We start from the raw sequence: 7665 nt of genomic DNA on the forward strand, positions 1-7665 counted from the left end.
AGGATGTTAGACGCCTTTATCGATGCCCCGAAGGCTATGTCCGACAAAACGAAGAGCGCCGGTGCAATTTAAAAAAAAAGATTTTAAAAAATTGTGGTGGAAAAAATTTATTTTCATGGAGACTGGTGACATTTCAAAAATGAAAAAAAAACAAGTACGCTTTTGGCGGTTCCCATTGCGCTAAAATATTTACTTTCTATTTTGCGTTTGTGAGATAGAAACATGTTTTTTTTTACGCTACCAGCAATGGGTAACGTTTATCAATAACGCCACTCTCAAGCTAGTTTAAGGGGCGCTTTGGCGTTAAATGTGTTGCAATTGTACTATAAGCACTCATACAAAAAAAAAACTCAACTTTTCTTTTAAGTTACGATTCAATTAGCGATATTGTCAGCAGCAATACTACAAAACTTCTGTTGGTGGCATACAGTGTAGATGTATAATAAAGTACATAATGCATCGAAATGTTTATGGATATACTTCATTGTATATTGCTAAGCATCATTCCCTCTGTCCGTGTAGTGCGCGATGTAAGCGGGCGTTAAGCTTCAAGTTGTAAATGTTTCTACAACTCATCACCATGGTTTGCAAGAAAGCGAGAGAAGTTTTTATTCTTCAGACACCCTAAAAGTGAAGTAACCTTACCTCTTTCACCGTTTTTGTACTACGTCTTGGCTTCCATATAACTTAGACGGCGCCCGTCTTTCTCACGGCACATATATATGCCGGTTTCAGATTTTTAGGTGTATTCTTTTTCATAGAAAGGGATGTGACAAAGTGGTAATCTCGTGAGCTATTTGTTACAAAAGTACAACTACTGTTTCAGAATGGAATATATTTCTTTCATAAAAGGTATTCCCAGAAGAGAACTTAGAGCGCATCGGTGAGTCTTACTAATCACGTACGGAATTTCGGGTCGGGGGTAGCCTTCACTTAAAAGTAGTGCACGCGTCAGAACGAAGAACGTGACAAACATGGAGGAAGTATGCTTTGGCGCCGCAAATGTAACAAAACCATAGTAAACAGCTAAGGATGTAAGCACAGAAAAAAATGAAACTAAGCTTCACTCCATCAATCACGTCAAAACCAGCATTGTTACCACATATAAGAATGCCGCAAAAAGCACCATCGATAGGTTTTAAGGATAATTTCAGTATATACTATTTGAAAAAATAGTTCCCACAGGAGAATCCTGCTGAATTAACAAGATGAAGCTCCCCCCTTTTTTAGGCTAAAAAGAAGAATACGTAACAGAACAAAAATGGGCCCTGTATCTGCATGTTTCGCTGCAAATGTCGTCAAAAGACGACTGTCTTGCGTCTGGAGAGAGTGCACAAAATGGTTATTTGATGTTCTATGCGAGAAAATCTGTGAATTGTATTCTGTAGGAGTTGCGTTATAGCCTCGATCCGTGCAGAGAAGTTGAACGAACGCATCAAGGCACGTTAGACACGAGCGCTCTCTGGCAGCGCTCTCTGGCAAAAAAAAAAAAAATGGCAGCATATCCACGGAATGAATGATGGAGAGTGGGGCGAAGCATTCGTCCGTCCATTCGTTCTTGCTTCCGTCCATCCGTGCGTCCGTCTGTGTGACCGTCCATGCGTCCACCACCCGTCCGTGCGTGCGTCTGTTCGTGCATCCGTCCCTGCGTTTGTCCATGCATCCGCCCCTGCGTCCGTTCATGCGTCCATACATGCATCTGTCTGTGTGTCCGTTCGTCCATCTATTCAACACTTCAAGTACGACCATCTCGCACCTTTTCATCATATATTCCCCATATAGAAGCACCGCCATCCAGCGGACATTCCAAGGACTAAACGAGAGGTGGCACACGCACACTTTCTTACGGCTTGCGCTTCGTGTCTACTTCCCACCTTTAACCACCTCGAGTTCATGGTATATACTAGTTCATTGTATTCATGGCACTGCAGCTCAACGCTGGCTAAACCTTTCTAAAACTAAGCAGGTTACACCCAGTGAGTATAACGTAGCAACCCTTTCTTGTCAGATAGTGCTCAATGTACATGCCAATGCCTGCTAATGGGGATTGCAGCGTGTGCGTTAACTAAAAGCCGAATGCTCCTGTCTCTCAATCCCCATAAGCAGCCATTCGCATGTACATTGAGCACTATTTTTTATTGTTCAACAACGCACAGAAGAAATCTCTCATTGGCACCACCTTGGAGGTCAAAATGTTAAGCCCAAACCACATAAGCGCGAAAATGCACGCGACAGCGACGAGCGACGCGACGTAGATCGTCTTCGCGCGATCAGTCGCTAGCGCAGGCAAACCTCATTCACGCGACGGCTTCGGCGAGCGAATTACACTGTTGCTGGCATGAGGCCGTCAACTCGCACCAAGAAAACCACGTAGCGAGCGGTTTTTAATTTAAAAATAAGATATATTGTTGTGTAATGAAACGGAAAGTGTTTATTATTGCCTTGCAGCACTTTTAGATGCGGAGCATCTAATACTCGAGGCATAGAGAAAGAAGAAGACAAGAGGGGACACTCCGCGAAACCTGGCCTCAGAAAGTGCGTCACGATTACGTAATCAACTAGTGCTCTCATCAAACGTCAGAGAGCGCGAGCGCAAAAAAAAACAGTTATAATCAATGCAACAGAATTGTTTTCACAAAATAATAATTATACGCCCAAACTAGGTATGTTCTTTATACATAAAAACAATTTATTCAACACACCTTACGCGGTTATTTTTCTTCAGTCGTACTGTCATAAACACCATCCACCCAGCGACTAGCCCATGCATGACTGACAGCGAGAAGCTTTCGTCGCTTTCGTCAACGTCGGCTGCGTCGGCATTTTCAAGCGTGAGATAACAGGTGAGGCACGTTTTCAAGCGAAGCTTGTTGAATGACATGTTGTTGGTCTTGTTCGGTCATTTTTTTCAGAAAACGGTTACACCTGTGTGAATAAGACACCATGCAACAAACATAGAAAGATGCATACGCACACGTTGCGCTTCGTGTGTGCGAGTTTGTTTCTTACGTGCTGTCTCATTCACACAGTTGTAACCTATTCTGAAGCTTGTAAGGACTGGGAGGTTCGCTAAAAAGAAAGTTTGCGGCTCTATGCGGCGGCTAGACGGGAACATTGTGCAACGTATGCAGTATAGCATAGGCGGCACGGCATCAAGCCGAGGCGACGCGTGCTGCGTCTGCCACGGACGCGAGCATCTGTACCTTTCATCAGTGAAAGCTGGCACTGTTGATAATTCCAAAAATCACAAATTACTTGTTTCCTTGTTGGTGCCTTCTCTTTTCTTCCACGTTCTACCAATTTATGCGTTTGAAAGAGCTGTTTAAGTTTCCCCATGCTACAAGCTTTGTAACTTGTACCAACTGCACATATATGCAGATTTTCTGAGTGTCGCTTCAAATAGTGACTGTGACATGACTGCAGAAGCTGCACTGCAAGGTGCGGATGAGCTTCAGTTTGTGTTATTTTAAGCCTCTTACTGACACATTGTCGTAATTTCATTTCTTCAGGACCTGCGGTAGAGGCTTCAAAAAGCGGCTCCCACACATTGAGGTGCCCCGATGAACAGGGTGCGTTCAGTGTCGCGATTTCTTTTTTTTTACCCAAATTGACTGTTGACCAATTCTCTGCAGGTGGCAGCTCCCTTGTAGCTGGTGAAAGAATTTCTGCTGACTTCGTCTTGCCGGAGAATATCTTAACCAGTCGTTCAGCTGTCACAAAAGGAACTTGTGTGACCGGTAAGTTGTATGTTCCCTTCAACACCAGAGTGGATTGATATTGAGACTTCCGCAGGCCGCTCGCAAGGTTGTTCCGACAGCACTGTCCGAGGCACTGAACAAGCTTCACAAGACCCTCCAGAAGATGTCTCCGCCAACAGCTCCACATCTGAGTGCCCTAGAGAAAATGGTGACTATGCTTTTATTGCAGCTGCTTTTAATGTGCTATTTTATGTTTAGGACATTCTGAGGAAACTATCCTCAAAAGGACACTACGTGTGCACTTACAAAATGTAAGGGTGGGCTCTCAGTGATTTTCATTTTTTTGTGCATTGTCAACATTGTGAATGGTTTGTTTTTAGGTAGTGGAATCGAAAACTTTGCACCACAGAAAGTTGTGCACCTTGGTTCTGAAAGAGCGAGGAAAGTGCTCGTATGGGATTAGTTGTTCTTCGCTTTTACATCCATTTTTTTTTGTTTATTGCAGTGCGTTCCTGTGTGCCAGCGACAATGTCTCCATCAATGAAGTACAAGCAAACCATTAAACATCTGCAAGCCAAAGTAGCAGCACAGCGGAAAACTATCAAAAGACTGCGGAGACAGCCTCACTAAACTAACCACTCATTCGTTGCATACATTGTTTTGGTTACCCGCTATGAGGAGTAGGGACACTGTGTATTCGCTCAAAGTGATTTGCATAGCCTTAAAGGAATGTTGGGTATCCTGTCTGTATTTTTGTAGCAAATGCGGGCGAACTGTACACTTTACTGTGGGTCGCTTGGTCACTGTGTATGCTTTATCTCTCCAGCTCAAGTAATATATCGATAACAAAACCGCTTGTTGAAGTGTGTTCGAGCGGGTAAGGAACACAGTATGAAGTGGGCACGGTTCACGTTATCACGCTTTTCGTATTTTAGCTTCTCATCAACCTCCTCATCTCGCCCATCAAAATTTTCAAAAGAATACCCAAACTTGTAGCGTTTGATGGGGCTGTGGACGCTGCCATTTTATTTTTATGTAGCTTGTGAGTGATAACGTACGATGTAGAGCCTTTGTGAAAAATAATGAGCCAAAGTGGTTTCCTTCTGCTATTTATTAGCCCTGTAATACTGCTCTCGTAACACCAAGTAAGATCCACAATTCTGGTAAGTGATGACTACAATCTATTTTAGCTCGCAAGCGTCACAACAACACCCAGACGCAAATCACTTGGGATCTTAAGTTTTTGATGATAAGAAGAGCCACAAGACCTGCCAGTGTTGTAGCATAAAGTTTGTCTTTCACGTAGTGAGCAAGCTGCAAAGCCCTACCTTTCTGAGGACAAGCAGGCATCAAGTCTGCTTTTTTTTTCATTTTGGGCTAGCTGTTCTTAAGCACAGCCAGCACATTGCAGCTTTGCCTTTCTGCTATATTGTGTCGTGTGGTTTCTGTGCACTCTTTTTTTCTATGCATTAATTCGGTTAACCCCAGGCGTGATTCGCGACTTCATTGCTGTGTATATGTCACTTCTTCCTTCTTCTTCAGCATTGTGCGCTGTGTTTTTGCCATAGATCCTTACTTACCCACGGGCCCGGTGTGTCATACTTCGCCAGCTTCTCGGCTTCTGCCAACTCTAGCGATGCGTGCGTTGTCTGTGTTCTCTGTGTATTTGTTACAATATTTGTTACAATTTATTTGTAAGGCGAGATGCATTTGTTGTCTACCTTTGCCATATTGTGCTTTTTATATTCTTAGACTCTACCTTGCCTTTGAATCAAACATTGCGGATACTCTGTCTCTTTGACTGATATATACATTGATCACTTGTTCCAAAAGAACAAGTGATCAACAATTGAACAAAAGAACAAGAACAAGCGCGATGAATAAAATCGTAGTGAATTATCACTACCTGCATCTCTCTTTATTATAACTTAATCAAAATAAAAATACAAAAAAATAAAAATTCAAAATTTGCGCCAGTGAAACCGAAACAGGAAGCGCACGCCACTTGCTTTCACCAACCACCAGGTGTGCTAGGGTCGATTGGGCCGCTGGGCTCTACGGGAGTGTCCACTCTTCACCTTTCTTTATTTCTCTATGCTCGAGGCTTGTAGTGCGGCGCCGTCCGCAAGCTTCCTCCTCCTTCTTCCACTATCTGTGCATCCCTTCCTCCTCTACACACCGCGCGCGCTTCACTCCTCCACCATCTGTGCACCCTTCCTCCTCTACACACCCAAGGAGGATTAAAAAAATTGCTGGAGTGGAAATGATTGCGCAGATGTGAAGCCGTTCCTCTGGCAAGATGGCGGCTGTGGCGGCCATCTTACTAGGGGCATGATAAAGTGTCGCCGTTCAGCGATCAAAAACGAAGCGTTTCCCTCGCACGCCCAACGAGTTTAATGCAACCAACATTTTTGGGGCCTCATAGTGCTCCAAGTGCGTCTTAAAGTCACTAGTTTTCCGTAGTGAGCCTCTAATTGGAGGCAAAGTTCTTTGAAGATTCAGTCATCCATATTTGTTTCTGAGTGTTATTTCGTCAGGAACAACCATCCTTTAATATAGAACTACCGTAGTATTTACATAACGTATCAAAGCCACTTGATCCTTAAGCGGGCACTTTCAGAAAAGAGCATGTTTCCGCCATCTTGGCAGTGGCAATAGGTGGCTTCACTTCTGCTGGCAAGGCATGGCAGGAGCTTCTACTCCAGCAACTTTTCTTTAATTCTCCTTGTACACACCGCGTGCGCTTCTCCTCTTCACGAACATTCGCTAGCTGTATAATGTAGCGCGCATGCGCCGTCACGCTTCGAGAACATCGGCAGCTGACGCGCGCGCATGCGCCGTCGCGCTTCGAGAACATCGGCAGCTGACGCGCGCGCATGCGCTGTTGCGCTTCTCCCCCTTCTCGAACATTCGACAGCGGACAGTGCATGCGCCGTCGCGCTGTATATATACTCAAGGTCGGTGCTCGCTCGCTCAGTTGCCGCTCGTCGGTTGGTTTGTACGGCGTGTCGACGTCCAAGGTCGCGGTGAAATGAATTCCAACGAATCCACAAACACAATGATCGACGTCCCTTCGACCAGCGCCGCCCTTTCGCATACGTGTGTACGTGTTCACTCATTTAACACCCCCTCCTACAACCACGTTAACCAATTTAGCCATCGACCCAAGTAAGTCGCAATTTAACACCCCATTTCACAACCACGTTAACCAATTTAGCCATCGACCCAAGTAAGTCGCACTTTAACACTCCGTTAACCAATTATATTCTCCGCATCCTCCTCAGTGTTCCCCCGAGGGAAGCTGCGGGCAATTTTTTTTATATGCACATGCGTAATAAACATTGCGTTATATTTTGTTGCGCCCACGTGACCAGGGCAGGGTCACGTGCACCTATGTAGTCTTTGTCTTTTCCGATATTTCGCTACTGGCTGCTTTAGCCCAGCACTTCCGGGCGATGAGCGACGGTTTCCAAAACTGGAGAACCGAGCGATCGCGCGAAAACGAGCACGCGACACGTCGCGCGAACGCCCTGTTTCGTCGCTCATAGCGTCGCTCGTCGCTGTCGCGTGCATTTTCGCGCTTATGTGGTTTGCCCTTATACTTGTTACACACTACAACGGCTATGAGGGACGAAAGGGTGCCGCTATAGGAAGTTTCGCCCTTAAAACGTAGGAAGGTGTGGGCACCTGTCTCGGAAGCGATATGGTGTAGAACGCAAAGCGGCGGGCAGGTGCCACTACTGTGTCGTCTTAGCCAACGAACTTGGTCTTAGCAAAGCGTTGGAAACATTGAAATAGGGGTCCCCGCGTAAGCACGACAGCGCTGGAAGAAACGCAAACGAAAGGCGAGGAATGGACGGCAAAGAGGAAAACACAAGCGCATGTGTCCCCTTGCCTTCCATTTCTTGCCTTTCGTTTGCCTTTCTTCCAGCACTTTTGTGCTTGCGCTGCAACCCTTATTTCAATA

The 7665-nt window shown here is 45.2% G+C and overlaps 1 long non-coding RNA gene across 1 annotated transcript; it reads left to right on the forward strand.

Annotated features, from left to right (window-relative positions):
• The first annotated feature begins 3395 nt into the window (after positions 1-3395).
• Positions 3396-4381, forward strand: LOC142813956 (uncharacterized). The gene is made up of 3 exons (XR_012894757.1): positions 3396-3569; positions 3633-3906; positions 4204-4381. It is a non-coding gene; the product is annotated as an uncharacterized LOC142813956 (long non-coding RNA).
• Positions 4382-7665: the final 3284 nt, after the last annotated feature.

This window comes from Rhipicephalus microplus, chromosome 4 (assembly GCF_043290135.1).
Source record: "Rhipicephalus microplus isolate Deutch F79 chromosome 4, USDA_Rmic, whole genome shotgun sequence".
NCBI classification, from domain to species: domain Eukaryota; kingdom Metazoa; phylum Arthropoda; class Arachnida; order Ixodida; family Ixodidae; genus Rhipicephalus; species Rhipicephalus microplus.